The following is a 20,357-nucleotide window of genomic DNA, read 5'->3' on the forward strand; positions in this document are numbered from 1 at the left end:
CAACATAAAGTGGTTGCCTTTACTGAAGGACACTTGGACTTCCAAACCTGGAGAGCTCTCAGAGGTCCTCTGTTCCTGAGCTAAAGTATCAGTCTCAAGTCAGACAACCAAAAAATAACCACACAGCTGGCTATCACTGATAAAAATTGGGGTTTAAGTGCCAGGGCTAGCATCTCACGGGAACCGAGCGACGGCAAAGGCTGCGCAAGAACCCAGTTCTCCCAGCAGCGCTGCCCAAGGTGATGCAATCTTTCCCGGGAAACTCCTCCCTTTTTCTCTCAAGATCAAGCAATACAAAACCAAAGTCTACAAATGCAAAATGTCAGGCGGCCTTAATATCTTCGGGGTATCACTCTATGTCTTGAATTTGATTTTGTGATTGCCACCTTGAAGGCTACTAACTAAGCAGCAAGACCCAAATTGGGGAGTATGTAAGCAAAATCATCAACCACATCAACCAAACCACACCATCAGATCTGTTGCTTTTTGCTCCCAGGACAGAGGGAGAGTTAGCTGCATTCCCTCCACCCTGAATTTTCCAGTGGCCAACTGAAGATCTTCAGAGATATTTAAGAAATAGTAGATACTGGGCAACAGTGAATCCACAGGTGAAATCAATGAGCCTGCCTGAATTTGGATCTAAGGTTATAATACAGATTGGGTGTCCCTGTAATGGAAGGGGGATAGGACTAGAAGCACATACATAGACACCCACCACTGCCACATCAGCATAACCTACAAGCAAGATATCCCCAAAACTATGTACGCATGTATGTTCCTGTGGTTCTGGGGCCTGCACTCAACATCAGTGGCAATGCATGTTCTTTTTCTCCTTAACAAAAGTTTATTCTCATTTTTTTCACTTTATTTTAAACTAAACACTGTTTAAGGATTTTCTTTTAAAGGCACAAAAGCAGAACAAAATCCCCAAACAGTGAAAACATACATATCTGTTCAACTTCAATGCATCCAGATTTGAGATGGTGACATAGGCGAAGCCAAGTCATGTTCACCTAATTTGCATGATGCTAAAGTCATTGGGAGCATAGTCCAGAGAAACGGAACAGGATTTGGCATTAAAATTCCTCTGTAACACCAGGAAAATAGGCAAGAGCCATGAACAGCATTAACTGAGGTTTCATAAACAAACCAAATGCATTTTCAACCTTTCTGGGACTCTTCCTCCTCCATCCCCATCCCTTGCCAGCTACAGCAACCACACAGTACATAGTGACTCCTATGTGCTTGTACTGCCCTTCATGTGATGGGACCCCAGCCTCAGTTCAGATCTCTAAGCGTGAAAGTAGTTGAAGTTAATAAAACTTTCAGGATTTTAAAGCAGAAAGTATGTTAAGCTTTAAAGCATTAATTAGCTTTAATTAAGTTACTGTATTAATTAATTAACTTAAATTATGGCACATGATCATAGAACATGTATAAATAAAAAAAAGCATAAGCCCCTATTTTCTTTTAAGGTCAAATTAAGGCCTCCTCCCCAAAGGATGGGATTTTGTAAGATTTTTTTTTTAATGCAGAAATCCACTCAACAAATCCACAGTGCAGGTTATAAAAATGTGCAGCTAATACAAGGTAACTTTATTCTAAAGCTTTCACATTCCTGAAACCCTCTGTTCACCATCCAACACAGCACATACATTTTGCCCTGCCTCTGATTCCTGCCCTGCCTCAACAGAAGACTCCACAGCTGCTCTGAAAGGGACACACACACACACACACTCTTGGAGAACATACCTGCAAGGATTAGTGTTCTCTAGAAGTTACAAGGCAAAGATTGTCCGAGAAGGGATTATACAGGGACAATATGCTAGTCTCTTTGCCCTCCCCCCACCCAAATTTCATTCAAATAAAGCACATTAAGTGTAACTATAGCATATGAACCTCTGAAGAGTCTAAAACCATCAAGCTATTGGTAAGATTGCTTAGCAATGCTTTACATAGATGTTAGGAATTATCATCTTTTCTACTTTGTATTTAAGTCAATTATTTTGTTTCATAACAACTCAATGAACCTGCGGAGCTAAACCAAATCCTTCACTTTCATGAAATGCTGGACAACTATGAAATATATACCCACAGAGTTGAAAATAAATCAAATGCTTTCAAATGACACCATGCCTTCTCACTGGGGATAAAACCAAAGGTGAAGAAAATGACCTTGTCTTTCCCTCTTTCTGAAGAGTCTGGCATTAATACAGGAAAGCACTTAAGTGCTTACACTTTGGGATAACCTGTGAAATAACCTGTGAGGTATCACAGAGTCAAACAGAGAGTTCCAGGAACACTGGGACCTTGTTTCCAAGGGATTTGTTTCCTGTTGATTAACTTTTGTGAATTGCACCAGAGCCGCTGTGCGAGCTCATCTTTTCTTCAGCATGGGAGAAGTCACACAAGAAAGGTGCACTACAAATGTCCTCAAGAGAAAAGCTTTCCGCTGGTGTTCTCCAAAGGAGTAAATTCTTGACCACCTGGGCTCAACCTGCAGATCAAACGGTTCAACCATCAACAAAAGCTTTTCCTGTGATAAGGGCATTGAAGACTCAAACCCAGGCTTTCCTCTAGTGGCTATTGGTAGAGTACTTCTTCCCTCTCCAGCTGTTCTCACAATGGGCACCTAAAAACATAGGTGGAAATTAGATCGGCACAGTCATAATTTCAGCTTAACTTCCTTGGAATCTCTCTTCCTTTCCCAAATTCAGCTGAATTAAAAAATGTACTGGGTATTAACACACAGATGTAGGCACATTGACAGAGAGAAACCTAAGAGCAGGTAGCAGACCAGAAATCTCAAGGAATTAACCTGAAAATAATCATTCCAGAGATTTTATCATGAGAACAGACACACTGATTTAAATACCATGTCTGCAGTGAGTCTTAAGTCCTGATGAGACCTAAGAGATGCTCTTCTTAAGTAGGGTCTTTATAAGGACATTCTTGTCTCAGAAGAAAGGGGGAAAAAAAAGTTTCAGATGGATTTTGAGGATTCATTAGCAAGGATTTCCTAGCCTTAACATTACAGTTTGGATCAGGGTGGTTTGCAAAACTTGTCTTTCAGCTGCTCCAAGTACGAAACAAATTGCAGTTATACAGTATGCTCCTCTACAGTGAAACTCCTGCCATTTGCAAAACAACATATGTAACTACAGTTAAAATATAAAATGCATGTTTCATTAATTATTTAAGATTACTTCTACAAAACATCTCTCTGCACACTGATTAGGAAGCAAGGTAAACGAGCTGGCGTGATTTCCATACTGTCCCAGGTAAGACCATTTGCTGTCTCTGAGTTTACAGCAACCTCCTGCATGCCCCTACCCTGTGCCGCAGCCTGCTGCACAGATGTACCCTCAGACCCCTCCCCATGAGCCAAGCTTGAAAAATCGTATGGCATGAAATTAGCTCAGGTGTGTGATCCTTAAAGCTGAAACCAGCAGACACCTTGCAAACAAGCCCAGCTAGAGGTAGCTGAATATTATAATATTAAATAATATTCATTGGTTTTGCCTTTGTAGACAACACATGCCCCATATTTTCCCAGTTATGTTGGCTACATGCTTTCCACTGGTGTTGCAACAGGAATTACAGACATCTTTGCATGGCATCTCCAACCGCTTGTTTTTACTTTTCCTCTTTTCAAGTGCCACTGATTATTTATGACCCACTCAGGGACTCAAAAGACTTTCCCTCCATGGAGGCCTCAACATGTAAACTGAAGTCTGTTCCTAGCAACAGATTATTATTACTCATGTACTCAGTCGAGCCAACATCATGAACAGCAGATTTTTATCTTTGGTGAACTAGTTCAAAGGAAGTAAAGCTCCACAATGCAGACCGACTGAAGACCCTTTTCCTTTTTGGTTATTAACAAAGATCTCTGTTTATTTTACATTCAGAGAGAAGCAGTAACATTAAGAAGTGCAAGTCTTGAGCCTTGCAAAGTACTGCTGAGCTGCCTTCTTTTGGTAAACCATTCTCTGTAAGTCTGTCACAGCCTCCATAAAGGCAAATTGTTGGGATCCAAATCATGATAACATGACCTAAAGAATTACCACAGAATATCCCTTACATCAAGTTGGTTTGAGTTTTTGCTTTTTTACAATGTTTTCTTTTCCCCTTACTTCCAATGTACTCACACCTCTGTTAAGTCAGAGAAGTTCACATAGCACTTAAGTTGGATGGTCATGCTTTTCTCCTCAACACTTCATTTACAACAGTTTCACCATTTTTTCACACAGTGACAGGGGTGGGGAGGAAGGTCTGTTTAAAGCATGCATTTTCCAAGATCTTTACGCTAAACTGCTCTCTTTTCTTAAGGTCCTGCTCCAGCCTGAAGTTCATCCCTCACATTTAAAACGCTTGCCAACATTACTCTTGTGAGTGATCTCAGATTGTATACAGGTCCACAACTGGCATGGGATCACACAGCAAACATACTGATCCCCTTCCTTTCAAAGGCAGATCCTCAGGTAGCAAAAATCAGGACAGCACCGTTGACAGATCTACCCTGACTTCCCCACTTGAGCAGCTGACTACTTCTCTTTGTCTGGCAGAAAAATATTTGTCATCACCCAGTAAGCAATAATGGCACATTCTCTGTGCTTTCCTGGAGGAAGAAAAGGGCTTTCATTAGCTTCCATCACTTTGAAGGTGATGGGGGAAAGAGGCTACAGTCTTCTGATCCTATATAGTACCCTACCACAGTCAGATGGGTATCAGCCAGCCTTTTAATAAGGGGTATTAGAGCATGTGGCATTAGGGAGACTCTGCAGTGCCTGGGATAATGCTCAAACAAGTCTGGCCTTGGGTCTTCCTAAGCTATCAGTAGCTGGAGGTGAAGGAATCGAAAAGGGAAAAGCTTGGAAAATGCTGAACAACTCTGCTCAGGAAGAACCAAGCCCAGAGAACATTAGGTCTGCACGAGATACAGGGATGGACACAAAGCTGTACCCCGTTGCCACAGAAATAGTCTTGCCTCATGTGAACTGACACACTGAAACTATATGCACAAGCAAGGACTCCTCCGAAGAATAAGAGCTGCAAGACCAAACATCTCTTATTAGTTTATTTACGACAACCAGTAGCAGTACATTTTTGTTATCCAAGGACTTCCCAGTAATCTATTTATAATTTTTGACAACGTGCCAGGACAAGCATATGAGTATACAAGAGCCACACCACTTTTTAAGGCCAGCAAATGTTGCTGGTTTGTCTTTGATTTACACATCAGTAATACTTCTTGTTCCAGAAGCACAATGGATCTTCTCATTGCATTAATCAATTTAAAAATGTGGTTGGAAAGTGTCTTTCTTGACTTTTTTCTTTTTTCAGGGGGGTGGTAATATATCAGTCATCCTGGTACAATTACACAGTTTGAAAACGGCACTAATTCCATGCTGTTGTTAACACACACACAAAAATGCTTTTATTAACAGCGTTAAGCCTTGTCCACACATTCACAAAAGCTGACCCGTGGAGGTGCACGATGCATTTGTTTGCCCTCAGCATAAGAGCCTATCCCACATTTATCTACTCCCGAGTGGAAATGCAGTGCCGAAGCATACTGAAGTTGGAGAAAACATTCAGTTTTCAACTGGTTTCCAAGTTTTCCCACATCGTTAACAAAAACAAGAACTGCTCAGAACTCCAAATCACATGTTGCTAATGTAAAAAGGCAGAGCAATGAATGCCTGGAGGCTCAGAAGGCTGATGCCATGCCCCTCGATCACCCCAGGGCACACTGCTGTGCAGGAAGCCAAAAATACTATGGTGACTTCATGGCTCCATCGAAGTCAAGGGTTTGGATGACAATTCAACCTTCAAAACACACAGCCCATAAGCACACGCCAGCCCAAATCTACCTGTGCAATGCCCAGAAGCCTCCAATTATACGTAAAAAGCCAGGTGTGTTGCCACAAGGCCAGAATGGAAAAGCTTTCCCCAAGCAGGGGTTGTTCACACACTACCCCGCTGCCCAGCGCACCAGCCCCAAGGCCGCTTCCTGCAGATAATGGGGCTGTGGGGAAGGGTTATCGTAAAAACAACATGAGAAACACAAGCTGGCTCGGGATCTGTGATGTACCTGGGAATTACATCCAGTGCATAAACATGACCTCTTCCTACCCGCTTGGTTAATGTGGAAAGCATGCAACAAGATGACAGTAGCCATCATTTCACTCCTACAAGCCTTCCTCCATTGTCACATGAAAGCTGCCCCTATCTGACCCCCCTGCCCTGGCTACCTGGGCTCAGGCGAGGCGGGTAGCCAGGCACTGCATCGAGTAGCCACGCTCTGCCTGGCCTCCTTTCGGCAAGGGGAAAGGGTGCAGCATGGCCACAGCAGTCCCAGCACCGCGGGGCACAGACAGACCTCTGACCTTAAGGCGTGCAGTTCCCATCAGAAAAGCGAAGGGCTGCGCACAGCTCATCATACCCCTTCCTCGGCGCGTCCTGGCCCAGGGTCAGTTTTTACAATCGAGAAGGAAAGGAAAGGGGGAGGGAACCGCCTGCAATCATGGCAAGCTTAACTCTCAGGGGGTTCTGATCACAACAAACAGGACAAAGCTGCCTGCTTTAACCAAACAAGATGTATCACAAGAAGTCCTTTATTTACAAACATTTCTTTCTTTCCCCTGGATTGCAACTGGAATTCTTTGGTTAGTGTTTTAATAGAGACTCACAGCCAGCTTCCCATTAACACTGGAGCCACTTTACACATCGTAAGAGGTATTTAAAATAGCAGTATATAATAATTACACCTGCTTTGTATTAATGACATGATATTAATGAGAATCAGGCTCCCAGTAATATTCTGCCTTTGAAGGAATACAAATGTTTCCTTTCCACTGCCTTCCTAATTCCCTTTTTCCCCAAATAAAGGAAACAGTCAGATGGTTACCAAACAGATTATTCTGTCGAGTGAAGCTCGCCTCAGCAATAAAAGGCCTGGAGTTTCTCAATTAAATCATAAGGCTGTTCTTGTTCAGAAAGATCTTCCTGAAGAGCAGTAATCTGCTCTTTCAGGAAATGAAGAAAAGGGAAAGGTAGGGATGGTAGCAGGAGACGCAGGAGTTCTCACTAAAGCAGGGACTTGTTCTTACTGAGCTAAATCACTGGAAGCAGCAGTGCAATGTTTGCACAACAGACCTCCACAGGCAGAGCCATTGACGGAGTCAGGGAAGAGGAGGAAAGCGAAATGCAACGTGTATTTGGGAGCCAAAACAGAACGGGCATGTCTCATGCTAAACCTATCTGCTTTGGCAGTAGTCCTGTAAAGATCACGAACTTGTTTTGATCACTAAATATAGCAGAGAAAAGGAATCCACTGCAAGTAGCTCTCTGGCAGCGCTTGCTGTTTTACGCAGGCAGGAGGAGAACACAAAAGAGAGATTTGTCAAGCAAATGGCAAATGAAGCTTGCCAAATTTGAAGGGCAAATTACAATTTAAATGATAGGTCCTAGCCTGGCAGCTGTGAATTCATCAGCTTCTCTCTCAAGCATGTCCAACTGAGGCTACAGCAATGCAAACTACCACTCTTCCCCCAGCAGACCTCTGCTCAGACCCGGAGGGGCCGCCTCTCCAAAGAGCGAGTTTTTCACGTCCTTATAATTCTTCCAGCTGCAAAATCCCCCCAAAGTGCTAGTCAGGGTCTTGTTCATTTGTTTCTACACCTTCTGTCCCATGTACTTCAAGGTTGGTGGGCAAAGCAGCCTTTCTCCAAGCACAGCCTGCATGTTTGCACACCTGAAAAGGGCCTTTTGACGGTGTTGTCTCCCACGCTGACTATGCAGGACCCTCCACTGCAGGAGAAAACCAGTGCTTCGCTCAGGCAACTCAGCGGAGCCTCTGCACTGCTCCACAAAGTAAAGCACTTCTGTTTACTGCTTAAGACAAATAAAATTACTTTCTTTTTGCTTTCAGAGAAATAGTTGTTTTAGGGAAAAAAAAAATCCCCCACAAACCTAAATCTCTGATTTATAGCACAGTTTCAAGCCTGTAGAACAACTTTTTGTGTGCAGTGAAAACCAGGCCAAACACTGTTATTCTTACCAGCACTGTTGCCAGAGAGGACCAAACAGCCAAACTGCACATAGACAACCCATGAGAAAGAACTTGGTGCTACACAGTAACCTGCTAGAATAAATTGTTCTCACTATACAAAATCAAAAAAAAATACAGTTGCAATTGCAAAGCCAAGGACTCCAAATCAGAAATACCCCAGACTAAAGGATGCCTTACTTATTTCACTCATTCCCCTTCTGCATCTGCAGGATGACAGTCTCCTCATCAATGCCTGAATCACAGAGCTGTCCCAGCTGCTTTTGGTGAGAATCAGGATTTCTTACAACGGAGACAAAACAGGACGAATGCCCATGAGCCCTGTGCATCTCCCTCACTGGAAGGCAGCAATATTACTAACACAAAAGTTACTCGTAGACAAGTTCAGTCAAGCAACCGAGAACGCGTCTTGCGTAAGCGGAGCTGCTGTACCGTCCTCTCCCGGGCCCGGCAGCCGCAGCACGGCCACGGCCAAGCAGGTGAGGCAAGCCGTGAGCCACGTCAGGCCGCCCGAGCCAACTCCAGCCCACGGAGGCATGCTTCGGTATGGTTTGCAGAGACGTGCCTCTCGGAGTCAGCGTCTAGGATGAAACTCCAGCAAGGAGATGGCGTGTGACGGCCAACGCGAGTCCTTGGAACAGGATATGCTTCCATTTCCTTACAATCCACGCACTGGCTTTCGGTACAGTAAATTCCTGGACTGGCTTTTTGGAGAATCTTTGCAAGAAGAAACGTGTCCAGAGTCACCTCCATGCTTTTCACTCGCAAACGTTATCTGTAAAGCCATTCCAAGTCTACCTACAGACCCACTAAGGCACAACTGCTCTGCAGGAACAATGCTCACACTTACATTGCTCAAGTATCTGCTTCCTCCCTCTCAGGAACTGCTGAGGTGCCCTGGGCACATAACTGGGCACCTCAAAATTCAGATTTTTCACTGAACAAAATTCAGATTTTTTACTCCCCCGAAATGAAGCCGGCTCTGCTGTTACTTCCCTCTTACAATAACAGGCTCTGCTTTCTCCATCCCAGGGGTATTTCATCACCAACATCCCACCCAGTTCTGCATAAGAAACGACACTGAGAACAACCTATCAGACACTTTTTTTTTTCTTTAAAAAAACCCAACAAACAACCCTAAACCTGTCATTCTGCTAACTGTGAAACCACTTGTTACAGTCCAAGTGGTTGATGAAGCAGGATGACAATACCAGGAAATACCTGGAATTGATCTTCAATGTTTATTTTTGGAGACTGGCTTTTCTCCCAGCTCTTATTTAATAGTTTGCTCTTTCCCTCCTCTCCCCAGTTGTTCTCTCCGGGATCAAATTGCAATTTGTTTCACCTCTTGGAGTTCACCCACAGACCCCCTAAGCAGAACTTCAGGAATCAAATCCTGGCTCAGACAACATGTCCTTTCTGTTTCACTGCTGTCATATTCTTTCTCACGTATCAACAGAGATAGGAGAATGCTCTGGTATTTGCCTGAAATCTGAAGTGCACAGGATCTATTTAACACTTGCCCGTACTTTGTATCTCTGCTATACAAGCAAATTCCTTCAACAAATTCTCCCCCTAGACACTCAGCTCATTTAGCAAAGGAAGACCTTCTGCTGTAAACTAGTTCTCCACACAGGAGGAATTCTATCCCTATCATACCCAGTTAACCTGCGCAGATAAATTAGGCTTTTTCCAGAAAAGCTAGGGATTATTTCTTTCCAGACCGGTAAATAACACAGCGGCGGCAGCACTACTTCAGAGCGGACCAGGTCACAGCTCCCCGTGCAGCCCCACAGCTCCTGGAGCTTTGCATTCAGATATGCATTGCAAGTTTTAAGATATGTCAGTTTAAAGAGTTTCATGCATCATCTGAACGCCGCTGAATAACCACACACACCATCTTAGGCCCCTGCGAGCCTGAAGTGAAGCACATTCACTCCTCCAAGGTTTAGCCGTTTGCTGCAGGTTAAGAGCATACATACAATCATCCACACCAGCCCAGTGGACACAATCCAACTACGTGCCTGAACTATGGATTTTTGGAAGAGAAAGGACAGGGAAAGGAGGATGAGTAACAGCCTATATAATTTTGCAGAAAGTTTTCACAAAAAGGAAACAGGTACGTACCGGGTGCCGTCCACCCCCAAGCGCCAGGCAGCCGCTCTCGCCCCCGGGAGAGCAGCAGATTGCAAGGCAGCTGCGAGGAGCACGGGCAGGGGAAGGAACACACCTCTGGGAGCCTGCAGTCATCCTCATTGCTTCCACCTCTGCCACTAACCTGATGTGCGACCTTGAAAAAGCCACTCTGCAAATCCCCTTCGGCCTCTTATTTATAGCCAAAGATTGTCTGGCGCTGTGGGTCCAGCCCAAAGCTTTTCTGAATCCAATGACTGACCAGGGGAGGAGGAAGGCTTTGAACTGGACATTGCTGTCTGCTCTCCAGTGTCGGGTAAAGCCCTCCAGACACACCACCTTACACCACGCAACCTACACGGGTGCCGAGCCTGGCAGAAATGAGGACACGAAGAGCCCTCCTAGAATCTCTCCTGGGATATTAGACACTTTGGCCAAGATTCGGCTCTCCTGACACTAAACAGCTACAAAAGAGATGCCTCCATGCACGTTCATTGTTTGAACTCTGCAGAAACAATGGAGAGAAGCAGGCACTTTTCGGGCAGTTTGTCCGATGTATTTTTAGATGTCCAATTCAGGGTGGATGAATCATGGCCCAAAAGTGTTTGCTCCTCTCTTGTGACTATGAAAGGAGTCTGGAGAACTGTCTCTCACGCAGATAGTTATGTTGTAGTTTGGCAAGACGAATCTCACCCTTTTAAGCTGGGGGAAAGGAAGAAAGCAAAGCAGCATCCCCCTCGGTTTACACCTAAGTGAGACAGAGCGTATCCACCAGAGACACATTGTGCAAGCGCTCTGTGCTTCCCTCCCTCGTAAACATCTTGTAACGAGACAATACGCAATCACCTTCACCAGGAGGACTTGGCTTTGCTAGAAGAGTTTCATTTAGTCATTGAACTTGAAGCTTTCACCAAATATTCCTACAAGCAAAGCTCCACGTTGCTCACTACACGAGAGCCTCCAAGAAGCAGGACATGCTGCTTGTGGGGCAGCTTTCATTTCCCTCCCTGCACCATTTAGGTGGTTAGTAACAACACAAACCAACCCAACACAAAACTGAGGTCTCACTAATGCAAACTGAACCGAACCCATTTCTGAAGTGCATTTACAACCACATCATGGCCAGTTGTACACTGGACGTTTGCTGTAGACCAACAAGGCACATTCAGCAGCATATTCATTCCCCCTCTCTGTCTTGCCCTTTCACTCCATCATTCACCAATTTATTGTCTTTCTCCTGGCAACCAACAGGCCAAAAGATTCAGAAAGCAAAACTTTTTCCTGTAAAACCCACGTCTCTGCCTCCTCTCTACACTTCCGTGAAAGCAATTACAAGTGCTTTGTTTTCCATCTCAATTGTCATTTCCTTTGATAGAACTTGCAGCCTGAGTCGTAAAGCTCAAATAACTAATACCATTTTTTTCTCTTCTTCTCCATCCCTGGCCACAAACAGCACTGCTTGTATCAGGGTCAGCAATTCCTTAAAAGCCTCTCAAGCCAATCTGTGCAGCTGCATTGTGTAGGGAGTTATCAGCACACTGCAGGAAGGTTAGAAAGCAAACATGCCTCCCTACGACAGACCAGAGACTGAAGTTAAGCCCAGAGTCAAAGCTCTGCCCCATTTCCCCTCCTGTGGGGAGATAACAGCCTGTTCTGCACCAGCCCTTTCCCCAGTGCAGCTTTCTGCTCCCCTCCTGCATGCACAGCTGAGCTAAACAGAAGTTTTTTCCCCACTCCCTCTTCTGCCCCTGTCCTGGCCCTTTCGCATCTCCATAGAAGCAGCTTGCTTCGTGTCCTCCTGTGAACACCGTCATTTAGGTGATCTATAGAGGATGTCTTCTTCGTATCCTCACTAACACCGGGACTTGTGTGCGATCCATGAAGGTCGCAGGAAGCTGGCCGGTATTCAGAGACACTGTTTAGCCTTCCCACCTCCACTCTGCAACCCCTTTGCTCTAGACATCAGAGGTCTCTCCCCTCTCAGCATTATCCCAAGCCAAAATATGTTCATCCTTCACAGTGACTACTTGCTGCTGATGCTCTTCATGCTCCATGGGACGCAAGTCAGTCCAGGAAGGGTAAGGTAGTCAAATCCATGTCCTATGGGGTAACATACAGTATATTTTTTGATTCACAGTCCAGTAGGTATAATCTTCTGCTCCTCCTGGGAAAGCTGCATGTTTGCACGGGAGGAAGCGTGGTGAACATAGCCTGTCCCTTCACATGGACATAGAACTTGTATTCCCAGACATATGTTTACACTCCAGACCAATTCATCCACATCAGTTGAAGTAAAAACCTCCCCCAGACCCAAGCCAGGTCTCGATCGCCACCATGGAGCACAGCCAGCAAAAATCAGATCAACCTGATCTCCCAGTGGCTACCTGGTCACCTTTGTCTCAGTGACAGGAGTCTTCCACCCACACTGGCCAGGGATGAAGTTCAGGCAAAAGAAGATTAGTGAGAGGTGTATGAAATGTCACCTTCCCTTTAATCACAGCTTATGGATCCAATCCCAAAGCGTTACTCATACCGAGCTCCACACTCCACAGGTATAATCCCACTGCCTAATCTTACTGCTTGTTCAAACAGGCACGTCGCTAGGAGTGGGTCCTCGCCATCACCATCTACGTTTCCAGCACTCCACCAAGACCACGTCCTCTCCCACATCTAAAAGTCCCGTGACAGTTCAAAGTAAACTGCAGGAAAGCTCGGGCAAGCGTGGTGGCACACAGGGCTCATTCCTTCAACATGAGAAATGACACAGCCCATTGCAACCTGAGAGGTGCTCTCCCACGCTGCCAGATCCATGTTGGGGAAATGCTTCAGCTGTGGTAAGCAACAGATAAGCATCTCTCTGCACATACACAGAGAAAGCATCTCAGCTGGTAGACTTTTAAAGCCGGTATTTGTTGTGCCCCAGGGAAGAAAAGAAATTGGGTAAATGGGCTGAAAGGCACAGCTTCGCGAGGAAGAGTCTGGATCGTCTCTCTGCATCTCTCCGTACAAACCCGGCCATTGAGAGTCCCGATCTAAAACAGAGACGCAGTTGCTAAGAAAACAGCGCTGCAAACAGATGTCAGGCGATGATTCATGGAGTAAGGGCATATCCCTGTACTACAGATAAACCAACATGAATGAGGCTCTTTATACCTGATCTTCCAAGCTGCGCTTCTTCATACCCTCTTTGGGACTTTTTCTTTATTTCACTTCTATATTCAGATGGGAGAGGAAACCGAGCAGAGCTGAACTCGCTGTTTATGGAATGAATTATTGGTAAAGGGGTTTTACAATGTGTATAATGAACTCAGTAAAAGGGCTAAACTGTGGCCCATTTTTCCCCCAAAACAAAGCATTTTTCTCCTGAAACAAGAAGCAACTTTGCCCAAAAACCTATCAGAAGAAATAATATAAAACTCACAGTTAAAACTTCAAAGGAACAAACAGTAACAATTTTTTCTTTTGTTACTTTCCCTTATACCATGAAACTTAAAATTAACAACTAGGGAGATAAAGCATTTTCAACCTATTAGATCATTAGCCAGTAATGCACGCCGCCTCTTGAATTACTTCATTGTGTCTACGCTTAAAATCTTTGCCTGACAAATAAATAAAAAATAGCTAGCACACTACAGGACTGGCCGAGTGCTACTGACACCAACAAAGTTCTCATTTATTTTAATAAACTTTTCATCAGATTTTATGAGATAAAAAAAGTTCCTTTTCCCCCTCTTAAACCATCATGCTCAATTCTTAATAAGGTATGATATCAACAGCACTTAAAATACACCTTCCTGAGGTTATTTGTAAAGAACTGTTTAAATAAAGGAACTTTGATATATGTTTTTATAAATAACTAGAGTAAAAAGGCAATTATCATTCATTACCCTTCGTTATGAAGAAGTGAAGAACAAACATAATTTATACACTTCTGAATACATGTTTGTACAGCATCTCGCACAAGGGGGGCCCAAACATTGCCACAGTCCACATCAGTACAGACGCTTATTGCGGTCACCGCTAATTTTTCATCACCTCTCCTAACTCCCGTGTGTCACTGCCCATCCCTCTCTGCTTCAACTCATCCCCCTCGCCCTCACCGGCAGATGCCAGGGCCTCCACTCCCCTGCCACCACACACTCACTCCACACCACCCGTCCCCTCCCGTTATGTGTCTTCTTCTGCCTTGGAAATCAATTATTTAGGCTGCCCTGATTTCAGCACGAGGCAGCTGTGTGTGCATGTGCCTGGGGGGTGGCGGATATTTATTGTGGGCGGCATTAACAGCCACCACCGTGCTCCTTCTCGGAGCTGTAAAACCACCCCAGAAGTGGCCGAAGCCCATGACTCAGCTACCCAAGCGCCAGAGGCCACGTGTGTCCCTTCTGCAGGTATTGCATTTCAAACAGAGGTATAAACAGACGCGCCCGCCAAGCTACGGTTTCGTTAGCTTGGCCAACAGTTGCAATAACAAGCCAAGATCCTGCACATGGCACTTACGTCTTTGTCTGTCCTGTGACGGGAGATCGCCCTGAAAGCGGAGAGTGAGAAAAAAAGAGAGAACGATGGAAAGAAAGGGGAGAGGACAGGCAAGACACAGGGCACCCTGAAAGAGGGACGCAGAGGTGTGAGGAACACACAGTTGCTGATCTGACAAAAGTTGTGAGAAACCCTCAAACAAACTTGCTCAAAGTTTTTTCTCTGTACACTTTGAATAACCCGAGGAGTGTGCACCTGCTCTACCTTCCAATCCCTCCAGCAGCTCTCAGGCAAAAAGAGAAGAAAAATGACCCCATTTTGGGAGGGGCAGGGAGAGGACTGAGGTGAAAGGAGGACAGAGAGCCTTCCCTTAAATCCACGCACACACAGCACCTGACACAAAGTCAGCCCCAAGTTACAGACCGAGAGCCCCACGTGCCGCATCCCATGGGCCGCAGTAACACAGATCCGTAATAACTGCTCCAAGAGGAACCGGGAGGCTGCCAGGAGTCCCTGAAGGCTGGGAGGCAGGGAAGGCAGGAGAGAGGATGTCATGCAAGGCCGGGAAGAGAAAGGAGCCCATGTGCAGGGGGAAGAACAGAAAACCCCAGCCCCCAGCAGATAACGTTTTCTGTAGGGCAGCAGCAGCGACCTGGCACTGGTGACACAGCGACTGAAGAAACGCCTGTACCTGCCGTGGCCCTCGCAGGGAAGTACTTACTCCTTTTTGCTCTGGCGAGAACTTTGCCTGAATAACCGCCCACCATCAGTTTCCAAATACGTAACCCAAGAGATAAGGACTTTACAGGTGATAACCCACGGCACCCACGCAGGACGCGGGGCTGCAGGGAAGCGCCATGTACCTGCACGCCCCCCCCCCCGCCCCCCCTCTCCCGGCGCTCGCTCCCCGCCGACTCCGGCTTTCGGCCGGGGAAACTCTCCCGGGCGAGCGGCCGGACACGGCTGCGGGCGGGCCGGGCCCGGCCGACGCGGGAGCCCACACACTGCCCGGCTCACGCCGCCGGCCGTGCCCCGCCGCGCTCCCCCCGCTCCCCCGAGCCGACTCCCGCCGCTGCCCCGCAGTTGTGTTTTCCCCCTTTCCCCGGCAAAAGGGCTGGGAGAGGGGGGGGGAACCCGCTCCGGGAGCGGGGTGCTCCGCGCCCCCCGTGCAGCGGCGTCCCGCGGGGGGCGCGGGCGGTGCCGAAGGTGAAGACGGCACCGAGGGAACAAAGGCGGCGGCGGGGAACAAAGAGCGGCAGGTACCGCCGCGGCGGAGCAGCGGAGGGGAGCGGGGCCGGGCGGGGCGGCGGCACCGGCGGGCCGGGGCCGGCGGGGCCGGGGCCGGGTCGGGCAGAGCCGCCGCTCCCCGCACAAAGGCGCAGCCGGGCCGCGCCGCAACTTCCCGCGGGCGGTTCCCGGCGGGGCAGACTCACCGCGGGCGCAGTCCCGGCATCGGCGGCGGCGGGCGCGGGTGGCGGCGGAGAGGGCGGGCGGAGGAGGAGGGACCGGCCGCTCCCCGCCCTGGCCGCTGCCAGCGAGCGAGCGAGCGCGCGCGCTCCCCGCCAACGGGCGGGAGGGCGGCGCGGCCGCGGCCCCCTCAGCCTGGCCCGGCCCGGCCGGCGCTCCGCCTCCCCCCGCCGCGGGAGGGCCCGGCGTGCCGCCGGCGGGGGGGCCTCTCCGGGGCGGTCTCTCCGGAGCGGTCTCCGTCCCACGCGTGTGGTGCCTGCCCGGGGCAGGGAGCTGCCGGCGCTTTGCACCCTCCCACTCGGGGACGGAGCACCCCAGGCTGACCCGCGGCTGTGCGTGTGTCGTGGGATGCCCCACCGAGAGCAAGGGGACAGCCCCCAGCTCCCCACACGCTCCGGTCCTCACCAGGCTCGGTTTTCCTGCGTGGGGTTTCCCGGTGTTTTCCCTCCCAGCGCTAACCGGGACAGCGCTGCTCATCCCACCCCTTGGGAACAGCCGGCCCAGGCCACAGGCGCTGCATGTGTCCCTGTGCTTTGGGTAAAGGGTTGTGCTGGAACTAAGAAAACCTGTGTGTCGATAAGAACCGTTTTCTGGTCTGGGAAGATTTGGGATCACAGGTGATACAAAGAAAGAAAATGCTTTTGTGTTGTCACAAGTCTGCAGCACCTCCAAATCAAATTTAGAAGATCAGGAATATAAGTCAGCAAAAATTGGGGATGTCTCCAGTTCCTGCGCGGTCTCTGTAGCCCTCCCCAAGCCCAGCTGCCTTCACCTCACGCACAGATCCCAGGGACGAGCCGCCTTCCCCTCCCTTTCAGATCCGGGCCCTCTTCTCAGCTCCAGGGACAGCATCACCTGGCCTTGCCCAGCCAGATCTCTGAAAGGGTAAATGAGTGCCCCTTATGTGAACGTGGAGCAAATTAGGGGGTTTTTAGAACTTCAGAGGAGGTTTTTTTGGAGGAGGGAAAGGAAGGAATTTCTTAGATTGTTCCATTTGATACTGGATAGCTTTTGGCTGTAGATGTCACAAAGTGAGAGCATATAAATATTGAGAATGAGATCTGCTTTACACACCCAGAGGTCGGCTGGCTATCCAAAGAAAAATGTAACTTTCCAAAAGCCACTTCCTGCCAGTGCCGATACATGGTGTTTCTCCTCAATCTGTGCTGATAAAGCATCAACCAACTTAATAAAGCAGAAGCAAGCAAGGTCCTGTATTTGAAGGCTAGAAAGCCAAATGTGCCTACTTACTCGAGCTTCTTGTTATACCCACAGATGTGTCTAAAGAAGTTCTGCCAGATTTGGAGCCCTGATTTTCTGTAAGGATTTTTTTCTTTTCCAGGCAAAAGTGAACCCTGCACCTTTTTGAGTGTTATTTCAGCTGGAGCCCAAGAACACAATGCCTTGCAGAAGCATCAGTCAAAGCTGGTTACAACTTGACTGCCCTGCCTTGGCAAACACCTGCTCCAGTTCACGCTGTCCTTGAAACAAATCGACCTGAGAGTGCTCTTTGTGCACTTCTTTACTAGCTTTATTGAGGATTAATTAGTGTTTGTATAGTGACACAGTTGTCTTTGATACTCCATGGACACAGTTGAAGGCAAAGGGCTGTATTCAGGCTGTGCTGTAGTTTCCGAACTTCTGTGTTACGGCTATTGTAACATATATCCTCGAAGGGAAACAAGCATTTCCGACTGACTTACTACTTTTGACTGCCAGATATCAACCTTGTGTTTAAGGAAGAAAAAGATGCAATATCAAAGCCAAGCTCTATTACTTGAAGAATTATTTCAAACCCCCTCTTGATCACTTTGAGACTCCTCCACATGCCATCAAGTTCAGCAGAAAAAGTCTCATGGAGTCTTGACCTTTTGTGCCTTGCAGAACACCACCCCGCATTACCGCTCCGTGCTCTTCCCGCTGGCTTAACCCCACCGTGAATCACGCAGCTCCTCAGCCCAGCGTACACAGCACTGCAGGCACCTGCCAGGCTTTGTCAAACACGAGCACAGGTCCCAGCTCAAGGTGCTTGTTTTCACTTAAATTACGCATTTCATAATTAGCTTGTAAAGCACTTTGAAGATACGACGCTAAGTGTTATTAATGCTAAATGGTATTATTGGACAGGCATAATGTGAGCAATTAAATAGTAATACCATAAAAATGGTGCAGGACACAAAGGTAGAATTAAATCATATATGCCTACTTTATATCCAAATCTTCTGTCGGATGATTACTCGGTGCAGCCTGACACTTTGAAATTAAGCTTTCATCTCTCTTTTTATACACGGCTCTTCCAGTTAGGAACTGCTAAAGCCCTGTGCTCAGACTAATGCTTTGACAGGTATATGGGTGCTTCCAGCGAGGCTAGCAAGTGGCTGCTATGGATCAGCCTTTGGAGAAGGTGAATAACGGCTGGGAGCTGTGTGAGCAGGGCTCTCACCTACTGCCCACGGGTGTCCAAAATGAGCTGCCCAGACAGATGCACAGGGCACTGGGGAAAAGACCTGCACAGCAGCACTGCAGGCTACGGCTGGCAATAGTGAAGGTAACTGCGGCGGCGATGAGAAGCCCTTACAAATCTCATGTGCCTTCTGAACAAGTGTATGATCAGTTCAGCAGTGTGTCTTGCCCCAGGCCTTCCCACACCACTCTCAACAGCAAACTCACTGAGCTGGATGCTGCAGGATGTCTCTTGTACAAGGCATCCAAGTATTTCACATCTGCAGGTCCCACGTGGGTGAACAGCATGAGCTTCATGGTAGGACATCCCTTCTATAATGCAGAATTTGCACGACTAGATTCCAGCATTGGAGGGAACCCCATGTCTGCCGGGTAAAGTGTTAACTCTGAAGGATAGTGATGGCTGTGTAAACTAAGTTTGTTTGGATACTCCAAGTCATGTTTGCTCTGTAGTCTGCCAGAACTAACCTTTGGCCTGGTGACTCTCCTCTTTCCCCTGTGTGCAACCCCCTGTACTATGCTGGCACGGTGTGTGCGCTGGAGCTGGAGCTGGGAGTCAGAGGAAAAATAGCCCAGAAGAAGACTACTTTGTTTTCAGCTGGATTGCTCCCAGGATTTGCTTGCGGTATGGACACACAAAGAGGTATGTCAGCATGACTGAGGGGGCGGCAGGATCCAACACAGAGATGGGAACGCACAGCACAAGCTGGAGGTTGGAACAGGACGATATAGCAAGAGAACAAGCGACCAGCACCGTGCCAGAAACCTCAGCCTCCGTGCCCAGCTGCTCTCTGCTCGACCCATCCCTCGCGGGAGAGAGAAGGATTGGGAAAGCAGAGTGAGGGGTGAGAGTAGAAACTCACCTTTGGACTTTCCTACCTTCCACCCTGCTGGCCCAGCAACGCCGAGGAAATAGGGCTGCGGTTTTGCAGACATCACTTCTGGTGGCAGCACTTTGATGGAGCGGTTGGGTCACGCTCCCTCCGTTGTCCTGGTGCAGCTCTTTGTGCAGGTGTGTCGTCAACCAGACCAGGAGACTGCCTAAAAAAAGCAGCACCCTCCCCACCTCAGTTATTTTTACCCTGGCTCAGTTCCCAAGCACGATTCACCTCGTCTCCACCGAGGTGCAACTGGAGGAAGAGCGTTGGAGTGGGAAAGTGTAGCCAGAAGCAGGCGAACAGGGGTCTGCCTAAATCCACAGTGCCCCTCAAAAAATGTGCATGGCCTAATGCCTCGGGGAGAGTTTCTCTTCAGCAATCACGGGTAACTTGTTTGTCAGAACTAGGAAGATCAAAAAAGAGGAAAGAAAGGTTGAATCCATGTAGGCACGTGCAGTATTTGCATACTATTTTCCCCTGCAAAACATAAAAGGAAATCTGACTGTAATCATGTTAGAAATGCTCCCTTTTCCCCACCCATTTAATCTAAGCATTATGTATGACACTCCCCAGCGTGTAAGACAGCAATCCAGCAGACCACTTAGCCATGGATGCTGCCTTTAACACCTGACTGTTCCTGCTGGAGTCAGTGGAAACACTTAGACGGTTAAAGATGCACATGCTTGAATGCTTTGTTAGCTCATGAGCTAATTTAAGGACAGAGAAGAACAGCTCCAAAAGAGAAAAATAGGTTAATAACACTAGGAAATCTTCTGGAATAGCTTCATAATTAGTAAATCTTCACTCTTCAAAGTAAATATCCTCACCTTTTCTTCAGTTCCCTTTTTTCCCTGATTTTGCTG

General features: G+C 47.5%; 1 protein-coding gene across 1 annotated transcript in view; it reads right to left on the reverse strand.

Moving 5' to 3' along the window:
- SYNE2 (spectrin repeat containing nuclear envelope protein 2) overlaps nt 1-16,202 on the reverse strand; it is a 209,653-nt gene extending 193,451 nt beyond the window's left edge. Inside the window, exon 1 of the mRNA XM_068397626.1 lies at nt 16,120-16,202. The gene's annotated coding sequence lies outside the window, so the exon portion shown is untranslated. The remainder of the gene's footprint in view (nt 1-16,119) is intronic.
- Nucleotides 16,203-20,357: the final 4,155 nt, after the last annotated feature.

The sequence above is a fragment of the Nyctibius grandis genome, chromosome 4, assembly GCF_013368605.1.
Source record: "Nyctibius grandis isolate bNycGra1 chromosome 4, bNycGra1.pri, whole genome shotgun sequence".
NCBI lineage: Eukaryota > Metazoa > Chordata > Aves > Nyctibiiformes > Nyctibiidae > Nyctibius > Nyctibius grandis.